This window comes from Pithys albifrons, chromosome 6 (assembly GCF_047495875.1).
Source record: "Pithys albifrons albifrons isolate INPA30051 chromosome 6, PitAlb_v1, whole genome shotgun sequence".
Classification (NCBI taxonomy): domain Eukaryota; kingdom Metazoa; phylum Chordata; class Aves; order Passeriformes; family Thamnophilidae; genus Pithys; species Pithys albifrons.
This window is the reverse complement of record NC_092463.1, coordinates 25,619,122-25,631,939: the sequence shown is the minus strand read 5'-3', so window position 1 is coordinate 25,631,939 and position 12,818 is coordinate 25,619,122. Positions and strand designations below refer to the sequence as shown.

The window sequence follows — 12,818 nt, the reverse complement described above, 5'->3', positions numbered from 1 at the left end:
ATTCTACATAACAGTTGTAATTCACATTACAGTCAAGTACATCATATGCCACACGTATGCTCCAGCTCTGAGAAACATTTATTTTTACTTATTCTAATCATGGTACTGAATCACATTAATATGTAACAAAAGAAGGTATTTTTAATTCAAAGTCAAACAGTAATAGTCTCTCTCACAGAATTCAGTAGGGTCAAATCAAGGTTTGTATTGTGGCAAAAGGTATTAATTGTTTTGAACATCAGTATTTCTGTGCTAACGCATCTAATATTTTATTCAGCTTGAGGAAAAAAAAATTCAGTGATGTAATTCAATTTTTTTGGCAATTATGAATGCAAGCCCACACCTTTTTTTAAAATAGTTAGAAGGAAACACTAAGTCCCTCCACAGTCCTAATAAAAGTAGTTCAAGCACATCTGGGATCTCTATCTGGGGTAACCTCTTTTATTAGCACAAGAACTTGCTGCCAAGTTGGCAGAGAGAAGAATGCTATTGAATAGGCTTACACTAAATAAGAGCTGATGCATAACATTTTGTCTGAAAAGAACCCTTGGGACAGCTAATAGTTGAAAAAATGCCTCAATGCCATCATACAAAGTCCAACAGCAATATCAGCTACAGCAGCTTTTACATTGTGTCAACCAGATAATCAAAATTATAACAGAAAGTAGATTCTATTCACATATAAATGGATTTAAGACCCGACTGTTTATACCTCTCAGTTCAATACCAGAAATGCCGTTCTTTTTCTTAAAGAAATCTTGCATAAACTCACCAGTAAATACTTTTTTCCAAGTATGTAGAAATCAAGTTTTCTTAACCCAAACTCTTTTCTGTGATTTTCAGGATTTGGCCTGCTTGTACACTCAGAACAAAATACCACTGTTTCTACAACATCCTTTGACTAATGCGCTTTGTTCTCTTTCACCCTGCAAATGCTTAAGCATGTCCTACTTGCATGTGTGTAAGGCTCCCCACTAAATCACATATGCATAACTGTTTGTAGAACTGGGGCTTTATTCCCAGATTAACAGTGGATATCAACAACACGGTGAACTTGTTCATATAATTTTGTTTAACAGTTTATACATTGGCAAATTCTCAAGTAAAATTAAATGATTTAATAAAAATACATCTTTGATAGCAATAATGAAAATGGTAGCATAAGCAATGCAATAATACTGTATGTAATTAGTGTTTAGTCAGATGAAGGACAACTTCTTGCTAAAGAAGTTAAATCAAAGAAGCATTACATTTATTTCAGACTTTTGTTTAAATGTAGATAAGACCTTAGTCTTAAACAAGTACATTTCTAACACTGAGTCACACAAATAACATATTCCTTCCTTTAGGGTTTTTGGACCCATTCCTTCCCTAGTAAATCTATTTTATAGCTTTAACAGCAATCCTAAAATACATGCCAATTATGTGCTTCAACCTAGATCTGCGAATTGAGTTCTTTGATTCAGAATTGCTTGCCTCAATAAAATCATGTGTAACTTTTTAATGAACTAGCTAATTGATCACCAGCACTTGTTACAAAAAGCTCAGGGAAGAGCTGAAAAAAAAAGTTTGTTTTCCTGGAGACAGCAGCAGCAGCCTGTATCAGTAAGCTTAATAATACAGAAGAGTGAAAGCATTTACTTAAAAAAACCAAACTCTGGCCTGTTTTTAATGATTGTTTAGAGGAATGAACACAACTGGGGGATATGTAATTGCTTTCTCTGCTTCAAATCCATTCCTTTCTAAAAGCATTATAAACCCACTGAATTTCATGCATTTTTGAAAGCTGGATGCCTGCCTTGAATGCTATTAGCTTTGTTAGACCAAAAAAGACAAATTCCCCTATAACTTCTGATCTAATTTATAATTTTGAATTATGATAGGAAGAATGTACCGGCAGCTGTCAGTGACATCCTGAACAGACATATGTGCAGAGATACTTTTCCAGGCCTGGGATGAACAACCTGTGTTAGTATCAGCATCCAATAAGTGTCAGAAGTCAATAGACACTCCAACACAGTACTCCAAGCTTTATCACTTTAAAAATGCGCATCAGGCTAACTTTCCTTCCCCCTCATTTCCCGGCTTCTTGGCTTTCTGGGCAGAATGCTGTGGTGCTCACCACTCCTACGCTGGGAATGCTCACAGAGCTGTGGGAGGCAAAGGGCCCTCCAGGTACTTCTTCCTACCCAGGCCATGCCCATGCATCTACTGCCTGCCCTCTCAGCTTCTCACAATTCTTGCCTTCATCTCTCATGCCATCCCAATCTCCTTTTCTGGCTTGTAGCAGAAGTCCAGAGGGCTTGGTCTTCCATGCCCCCTTTGAATGAACATTACCTTTGTAATACCTTCGTTAGAAAAAGCAGTGCTCTGATATTAAGAAGAGAACACTGGTGTCCTTCCCTGTTCACCCCAAAAGACACTTGGTTGGGATCTCAAAAAGTGGGAATCATGGAAAATTATTTGCAGTTTTGGAGTCTGTTCAAAAGGCAGTGAAAACGGCATGATCTAAACCCATGAAAATATTTTAACTTACCCACATTAATCAGCACTACAACTACTACTTGTGAAATGAATAAACCTTATTCTGCTAGCATGAGAGAGAGCAATTTTTTTATGATTATAACAGTCCTTGATCAGTAACTCTCAATGGGCTCTGTCTGAAATCCCATAATATAGATGATACTTGAGTTCTTCCAACAGTTCTCTGAACCACTTACCATTTAACAAGTGATATATCCTACTGTGGAGCAATGACTGCATAAACATATGTATCAGTTTCCAGTGCCTAACTTCTTACAGTTCTTGTCAGCTTTTTAACAGCCACTATTTCATTCCAAGTTTAATAAAATCCTCAGTCCACATCATGTTTCCCTGTCCCCCTTCTTACTGCAGAAGTTCTAATGCAATTAATATTTCTGGAAGAGCAGGTATGTGTGCTCTCAGAAAAAAAAATTATCTCATGCTCTTCTATAATTTGCTAAGTTCTTTGTTAATGTTTGCTGAATATATTTTCAAAGTTGTCTCGTGGAGGTCTGCTACTACAGTATCCAGGTATTCAGTGTTTAAGGCCTGCTCACCACAATGTTACCTAAAAATCCTCCCCCTTTCCTTCACTGATCTGGGCTGGAGAAGGTTTTCCAATTCATACCGAAATTGTTTTAGTCATCTTAAAATCTAAAAGGAAGATATCAGTATTTTCATATCTAGATTGAAGTAGATAGAGAGCAGTTAAATCTCAGCTGTGCAGGACAACCTCAATGTGATGTGGAGCAGACTAGACTCAAATTCTTGCCCCTGGATTTGCAAAGACTATACCCTCATGTAAATTCTGCTGCTGACTAGTTTCTCAGCCACAATGTTCAGAGGGAAAAACCCCACTGACTCAGAGAACCAAGCTTTATACCAGGCTGCAGCACTTGCCAACGAGTGGCAGCCTCAGCTGTATTTTCCTTCTCTGCACGTCTTAGTAGGATTTCATCATATATTCTACTCTGTTTTGAATACAGAGCCTAACATTTCCATTCCTCTTTGGGATTTATGCAGTATAAAAGCAAATAAACTTATGTACTAAGGTGTTTAGAGGCAACAAAGAAGATAACTACATGCCATTTCAAGAAAATAAAGTAAAATATCTGTGCACATTTAAATTTAAAACAGCTTTTAAGTAAACATACAGCCTTTGGAAAACTGACAACATTTATAGCTTATTCACAATTTCAGTAATTCCTGATTCCAGACACTTCTAGCTGTAGATACCCAACCAACATACATTGATAAAAAATGTATATTCTGAAGCTTTAAATAAATATTCATTATTTAACAGTCCACATGCTTACAATAAAAAACCTTGCATTATATTTTTAAAAGATTTTCATTTGTTAATTTAAACATTTGTTCAGGTGCTATCTACTGATGCTTAGATTGCATGCAAAAATTTGGATTGCAAAGTGGACCTTAATCATATAATTTATTTTACTTTTTGGCTCAAGTTCTTTGAGTTGCTTATGTCACTTACAGGATAATAACTAAATTGAGACTATAATTCTGCCACTTATTTTAACAGTAAATCATATGAGCTGTTAAAGGGCTGAATATTAGTTTTCAAAACAAAAAACTCCCTAATTATTAAGCCAAAGATACACATTTTCCTAGTGCAGAAGCCATATATTAAGTACTATAATATTGCTATCATGACTTTTTAACTGAAAAAAAAAAAAGAACATAATAAAGTAGTAAGATAAAGAACTGAAGAAGAAGAGACTCATTCTTCATCCTAGTCATAGATTTGTCTCTAATTGCAGTTAGATTTTTGTAGTTTAATTTTCATGAAGATCATATTTACTTTAAAGCAATAAACCAGTCATGGGTAGAGAAGTATTACCGCTCATTACTGGTACTCTCAGCCAGTTCTCTGGATGTGTCTTCCTCTTAGGCCAGAGAAAAGTACACTAATAGAAAAAGAACTTCATCATTCCTGTACTTCCTATTCCTTTTATAGATGACTTTCCTCTATCTCTTGATTTTATATCCAAGCTAAACAGCACACCATTCCATCAAAAATGTGAGTGGGAAGAAGAAAGCAGTGCTATACATACCAAGAGTGTAATAAAGTGTTTTAGACATTAAAGCTCTATTTTCGCAGAAGAACTCTTCTACTTTTTTATCCTGCAGTAGTTCTTCCATTGTGTGCATGGGATAAATGTGCAGTAGCTATAATGTCAGAATCAAATTTTCCTTTACATGTTGTTTTTGAAAATATTCAGCAAAAAATAATTTGACCAGAAGCAGATCAAATTAACTCATGCAGGTGTTTCATGCAGATCTACTCTGCTAATTTTGCTAAAGAATAACAGAAATAGCTAGTCATAGTAGTTACACACAAATTATTTAATTTCCTCCCAAGAAAGAAATACCACAGAAACTAAGTTCAATCCATAAATATTTTAAGAATCTAATTCCATCAATGCCTGTGTGTGTGGAGGGGGAGTTCTAAACGACAACACAATTAGTGAAGACCAAGCTGGTGTCCTCCCCACCTATTGCACATGCACAGCAAGACCTGCCTGTCTTTAACCCCAGCCTCCAAATCCTATAATGCTAGGCTTCCTGAGGTCCCAGATACAACTGGCAGCCAGGGGCCTCTATGGGCTCCTCACTAAGTACCAACCTTTCTTCACAGTTAAGAACCTGCAAACATCACACATTTTTATCATCCTTTAGAATTGCTCCAATGTTCTGTGTGAAAACCTTATCTACAAGTCCTGCCAAAGCAGGAAAGCTCTACTGGACACTCCAACCTGTTGTGGATACATCCAAGAAACAATTCTGTAACTGAAGCTTTACTTTGGCTGTCTGGAAGCAAGTTCTGAGCGCAACATAAGATGACAGCAATGATCATAAAGGCAAGCTGCATTTGAAAGATCACTCAGTATTTTGTGTGAAGGATTGTGCAATTTGTATGATCTTAATGCAGTAAGATCGGTTAGGATGTGCCAACTGGAAAAGCAATAGGCAAATTTATTTCTGCTCTAAATCTTCTTGTGTATAAAACACTGGTGAAAGAATCTGCAGAAACCACTAATGGTAAAACCAGCATTTTGTTTTTTACAGTGACAGTTAGTTTCTGAAACTTTTGTAATCTGTATTTCCCAAGTAAAAACTACCCCAGAAAATCTAAGGACAAATCACTGAAAATGGCACCACAAGGAATAATTTTGCATTGTCAGAGATGATGGAGCTATTTTTATGCTTTTAATTATGAGTAGTTATTCATGCCCTAATACAACAACAGAAGAAGTCTGGTTTTCATTAGTTTTGGATAAAGTCTTGTATGTTTTTCTTTAAAACAGCTTTTAGAGAAACAACAGGCAAAGTCAGGAGGAACAAGAATTAATGAATAGATTTCACAAGAAATGAGATATGACATGATATGATATTACATGATATGACATGATATGATACATGATATCATATATATGATATGATATATGATATTATGGCCCCAGTATCCAGTCTTGATAAAAACGAGAATCACTGTTTTCAGTGTGTAACATGTACCTGCTTAAAAACTGTCCAGGTATTTATCTCAGTTTAACTTCTACTACAAAAATGCATATCCTCTCTGGACCTCTTGCTCTAAAGCCAATCATGTGTCCTGTGACATTACTGTGACCTGTGACTCTCTTAGTGAATCTCTGCAAATTAGAGCCTTTGAAAAATTTAAATGTAGGTATAAACATTTAATCTACCAGTTAAGTGGCATCAGATTAGAGAAATAATTCTGCTGTCTTTAAAAAGTAAGAGTATTCTCCATTAATCCTAAAAGATGCAAAGGCAAATCGTAAAACAGCTTTGAAAAATAAAACACATATCTGAAAAGCCACAGAAAGGTCTCAAATGAGCACTTACTACTGGTCATTACTGGACATACCTGAAATAAAAAGAGTAAGCAGTGCTCTAAAACTCTTCCCAGTTTAGGAAAATGTAAACAAGATCTAGATTTTCTTCCTATAGAAAGGGCCAAGTACTTCTACACAGTTTTCTCAACAAAACTTTGATTTCAGTGTACCCTAGGGTAATCACACAACACTTCTCCTTCTCAGAAGGCAGCAAAATGGTTGCAGCCTGCTGGCATCAGGATATAAGGGGAGGATTTTTTTTTCGGTATTAAATAGCATTTTATGTTCTTTGATAAGATTGGTCCCATCACAGCTTAGTCTGTTCTGATTTTATTTTTTTAAACGAAAATCATTTAGCACAAAAAATTTTCAAACCACAGCGAAACATCAAAGCAATCATTTGCTCCTTACGGTTAAAGTAGGAAAGATAACCAAAAATATCTTTTCTCCCAAAGGAAAGAAATGGTCAAACAAATAAATCCAAATTCATTTTCAGTGGAAAACAGCCAAATTATGAGCTGTTGAAAGAAGTGTTAGTTTTGAGCATTCACCCAGCCTCCTTGTGCTGGAAAATATTTCAAAGGGAAACAATTTCATTAATACATTATGGCTGAGATTTTTACAATACTGGAAGGGATACAACCAGCCTTACTCTTCTGAAAAATACCTCAACTCACATACCCTCTCTCAGACAGCCCATTTTAAATGAGTAATAGCTAATGTACATGGACAATAGCTACTATGCATATGCTGCTTCCATATAAAGATTATCTTTTTTTTTTTCCTGTTAAATTGTATGGCTAAGTGACAGAAAACATAAACCCTTAAACCAGAAAAACAAGGAAATTCTGAGTTAAAGACTGAAACTCAACTCTTACCCACCCAGCTGTGCCCCAGTATTACAGCTTATATGGAATTCATTATCAGCCAGTGCTGAGTGATCCCAGCAATTCTTAACATACAGTAGGACACAACAAGGCAAGTGAAGGATGAAATTTCCTCTGAAGCACTATGATTTTCACTGCTGTGGTGACTTACAGTAAAACCAATAATATTGGAACACTTGAATTCTGCAGTACAGTTTATCAGAAAAGTGCACTTCCTTTTGTAAAAAGCAAACCAAAAACTTAATCCCTTAACTTAAAGGAAAGTTTGCTATGTGTTCATATTGCAGCTTGCCAGTATATTTTATAAGAATACATAAACACAAATTAAGCAAATTTTGGTGTAACACTAAAATTTATCCTAGTAAGTGATGGGAAACCTTTGACACCTGTGAATATACTCTATTAATTCACTGTATGAAGGTAATACAAAAGTAAAGGAAATGAGGTCTCACAAATTCAATGTAGTGGAAAAACAGCAGCTTCATTAGACCTACTTTTATTTTTCTAATAGCTCATACAATTAACAATTAACAACAAAAACTAATGCTAAACAAAACTCAGGAGAATCTACAATGCAGGTTGTACACTGAGGTCAGGAGAATAATTTTGGGTATTCAAAACTGTGGATCACAGTTGTTGTTACAACACTGTCAGGATACTTTTTTTTCACAGAAACAAACTGCCCCACCCAATGAGATTATTTTTCTTCTTAGTAAATACATTTTAAGAACTACCAAATTTCAACTTCAAATATCTGATATCCCGGTTTTGAATGCTAGAAAGTAAAACTTAGTGCTGTAACAGAAGCACTAACGGGATCTTGACAACAGCCATGCAAGCTGCACCTTTTTATCACAACACACTCTCCCAGACAAAAAAACTCACTCCTTACCCAGGATGGTATGGAAAAAAGATCGTTGTTGCTTCAGGAAAGACAGTTGCTTGAAAATTGGCATAAAGAGGTGAAAATTAAAAAGGAACATTACTTTCTTTGCTCCCAAACTCAACCTAAGTACTCCATAAAGCAATGCACAAATCATTCATTATAATGAGTCATAACAATGATTTGTGATCTTCCAAGTTTTCATTTTATGCCCCTCTGTTTTTCCTTAAAGACAGGAGGATAGACAAAGACTGGAAACTTTGGGTCATATGGATCACGGCACCACTGCTATGTCTGGAATTTTCTTATAAATATCCTATTGCTCTGAGGTTCATAGGCCTGACTGAAACAGCAGGGACGATCTCATTTGTACTTTTATAGTTGTAGAGGGATTTGCAAGAGTTAACACAATTTTCCATAATATTTCTTACTGACTTCAGAATAAAGGGAGCGTTCCCTTTTTAATCAGTATCTGAAACATTGTAAAGTCTAAAGCAAAACAGGAATTCTTCCAGATTTAACAAGACTCTTCCAAGTGCTGATAATTTTAAAGGTAGAAAACAAGGCAACTTTTGAAAAATTTAGAGGATTTCAGCAAAGCGTTTGTGGGTAGCAGTCAGTGCAGTAGTCTGGAGGATATACTTTTCAGCAGATTTTACTGCTTGTTTGCAGCCTTGTGCCTTTTAAGGATTATTTTTCCAAAATGAAGTGGTAAATTATTCCTTTTGAGTTCATGAAAATATTCAGATCCAGGAAGTATCATCTGGTTCTGTTACAGTGATGTCTATCTCAGAAAACAAACTGTTTCACTAACCACCAGTGGGAACCTAGAAAAGCTCCTTTCATTTTGTACAGTCACAGAAGTCTTTTAAAGGCATTTTCCTCACATTCTTCTCCAGGCAGGCAAGAAGACAGACTATGCTAACATGGCTGATCTGACTCAGATATTGAGCCTGAGGACTGAAAAATAGGCAGTTCGAATGTTATCCATGCAGTATTTCTCCGGAACTACTGTTTTGTTTCCTTACCATGTTCAGTACCTCTTCCATACACTCACTTAGTCCAGTCTTCATAGTGTTGCATGGATTCAGACATAAAACTAGCTGCATTATTGAATTATTGAATGCTTACTGATAAATCAAATAGGCTTCTTGAAAAATGACTGTTGGAAAAACGTGCTTCTGCATGCTTACACAGAATTAATGGGTAATTACCATATATATTATTATAAATAACGAGTAGGATTATGCCTTTGTTGCCAAATTGCTATGTCTTCTCTAATGCCCAACAGAGGAAGAGATCAATAAATAAACCCCTAAGTGTACAACATGTAGGCATGTCCTCTCTATTTTATTTAGCACATATGCTAGCTAATGGGAGAGGCAACCATAAGGCTAGCTCTTTGGAAGAACAGCATAATTTATCTTCATCCTAAGTTATGCCATGATTCTTTCAAAGATCTAGCTGTATAGTGGTTTGCTATGTGATGTAACTCTGGCAGGATGTTTACCTGATTCATTTTTGATCTAATGCTTTGTGCAGTAAAGCACAAAGCAGTATGTTTGTGCTCATAAATAGGAATCCAAGGATCTCAGAATCCAACTTTCCCTGCTCTGGAGCCAGAAATGTGTCCAGTTCAAAGTATGAGAAGGACCTACTGTACCTTAATGTTGCAAAGTACATTGGTATTATCCTTGTTATTTTTGTTAAAAATCCACTGTTTGTCCTACTTGTGGCCTGAGCCCCTTCCAAGAATAAAGCTGACCTTAAAGGTCTGCAGAAAAGAATCTCCAGTTTTATTACATGCAGGATTAAGCCTTTTTCTGTTTCAAGACTCTCTTGAAAATGCAGACAGCCATCCTGCCTAACAACTAAGAGATGTATCACCTGCCAATTTATTAGAGGTCATTTATTAGAGGTCATAAGATGCCAACTTGTCATTGGAACTGGCAGCAGAAACCACAGTCTCAGAATCAACAATCACTACTGATTTTGTTGCAAGAAATTTTGACTATGAGCCTGTGGTCTCGGAAAATAGGGACAGTCAATCACAGGGGAATGACTGATGGATGCTTAGGAAGTGAGAAAAACTATGAAAATAGGTGAGACAGAAAAGCGTGTGGTGCTGAAGGAACACGATATTGAGGAGATGGAAAATCTCAAGGCAGACATTGGTCCAAATATAAGCAACTTATCATTGCATCTGCTTCTTCCATGTTATCTCTAAAACCTATAGATAACAAGCAGTGTAATTCTTCAAATTTCTCTCTCTCCTATTGCATTCAATGCATAGGATTAATGTGACGTAAATTACACCTGAATTACTACATGGTATTCATTTACTGTACCCTACAGTACCAAATTATAATTCTTAAATCCATCAGCTCCCATTAACAATGAGTAGCTTAAAAACGCATAAGAAAAAAGACCTTTTAACTTTATATGAGGTACTTCAATAGGATTTTCTACCCTAAGCAATAAACATTACAAAACATATAGTTTTTAGAGGTTTCCTAGACTTACACCACATCTCATCTCTAATATGAAGTGGCACCTCTAATGTGTCTTAAAGTCTTTTTTAGGATTAAAGATACTCCTCTGCTCACTTTTCTGTTTAACATACTTCAGCAATTGCTGTTTTCCTTCTCACCATTTTAATACATATGTGCACAAAAATAGCTTTCCTAAAATACACAGAGGAAATATGGTATGACTTGAGGAACTAGTTTTCTTTTAAGGAATATGTGCAGGGAGAATGGTTCAATGTGCAGGGACAATGGTTCAATGCCTACACCACTGATATATGTCTGAAGAAGAAGGATGATCAGAAGAGTAAATATGTATTTCCAGATCTGCTCATATAATGCACTCCAAGTAGCCTGCAAGCTTCCTGCCCAGGGTCAGGACTGTGTTCCAAGAAGCACTTGATCTGTTTAATGTCTTGTCATTAGGTTTCTGTCCCAAGGGCTATGACTGTGTGAAGTTTCAATTAATGTATTGAAGAAGCTCTTCAACAGAGATGAAATGATCAATTGTAAACATTTATTAAATAGCTTTTGCTGCCTTCGGAAGTGGAAAAATTCTCAAGGTGAGCAGGAAAACTCAGTCTATAGGAGTTGGTGAACAGCTATGAGTGGCTCAGCATAGATGATTAGCTATGATTGAGGAATCACATTCTAAAAAAGAGAACTTTGCATACATAAGAAAAAGAAATCTCTTTCAGAAAAAAACCCCAATTGATTTACCCAGTATTTACACAGCTGATTTAAGATTGCAAAACTACTAAAAATCCATTTGTTTACTTGCAACAAGCCCTCATTAGATTTTTAAGAAGCTTTACAGTAGAAGTCAGTGTGAAAACCCCCACCAAGTAGTTTCATATATAAACAAGCTCTAGGAAGCTCTAGGAAACACAGATATGATAAATTCAATGACTTTACACATGCATGCATACATACACCCTTGTCTTTCTGTAATTACAAGGAATAGAATTTTCTGTAATATGAAAGGAAAAAATGAAGAAACACACCATTAATTCTTCCAATTCCTTATTATGCTTGTTATACACTTGCATGTTAGTTAAATAAACATAAATCAATAGACTGACATATGCCATAGAGTTTAGATACCAATTTAACACCTCTGCATAAAGTTAGAGAGGAGATTTATAAAATTACTTTGAATTTATTATTTCTAGAAAGAATAGACAAAAGTCTTTGAGGATTAATTTCATGCTGTGGGTTAAATTTCACTCACATGATAGGCCAGCTATTGCCTGGGGCACTACAGATAATGAACCTTACAAGGGATTAGCAAGGAAACACTTGTGTTATTATAAATCGTGTACACTTCCCTTTCTAACCAACTTCATCCTTCATGACATGAACAAATTACACTCTTTGTCCATGTTTCAATATAATGCAAGGCTGTGAATGACCCTGAACCAATAGTACATTACATAACATCTTCTCAAGGCATAAATAGCTATTAAATTTGGTTGAAAGACCCAGACCTCCTGAAGTGAAAATGTAAGAAATTTCATGTCAGATCTCTCTGAGACCCAGAGAAACATTTTCATGGAAAATCTGTTTTAAGAGTATCAGGTGATACAGTTTAAAATAGTTTATAGAGAAATGTGCACAATGAAATTAAAAGTAACACAGAATAAGAATAAATTTTAGGAAGTATTCATCCACTACAAATAGCGTTAAGACAATTCAAGCAAAGACGTGAATTGTGTGGCTTCACTGTAAACAGTGGATTTACTAAAGAGCTCAAACATATAATTTATTGTATGTATATTAGACTAGAAATTTAAGTAATGCTTTTATGTCTAAAGCCAGTTAGAATACCTAGGGTGAAAATATATATGTTTTCTGTGTTTGATACTTTCATCCTTTCTTTTCTTGAAAAGCATCAAATTTTTACTAGTAAAAATCAGTTCAGTTTCTAGACAATCCATGCTGTGCTGTGCTGGCACACACTGGTATAGAAATTGCATAATATTACAAGGTTAAAGTAGAAATCTGACATAATGGACTGGATCCCTTATTTATACACTACCATAGAAACAGAAAGGCAAGAAAGAAGTCCAATCTCTGAATCAGCTCTTGCTGACTCAAAGTAGCTTAGGGATGGTAACATTAT

The 12,818-nt window shown here is 35.6% G+C and overlaps 1 protein-coding gene across 2 annotated transcripts in view; it reads right to left on the bottom strand.

Moving 5' to 3' along the window:
• Positions 1-12,818, bottom strand: part of SLC25A21 (solute carrier family 25 member 21) — a 242,723-nt gene that overhangs the window by 65,306 nt on the left and 164,599 nt on the right. The gene's annotated exons all lie outside the window — the stretch shown is intronic.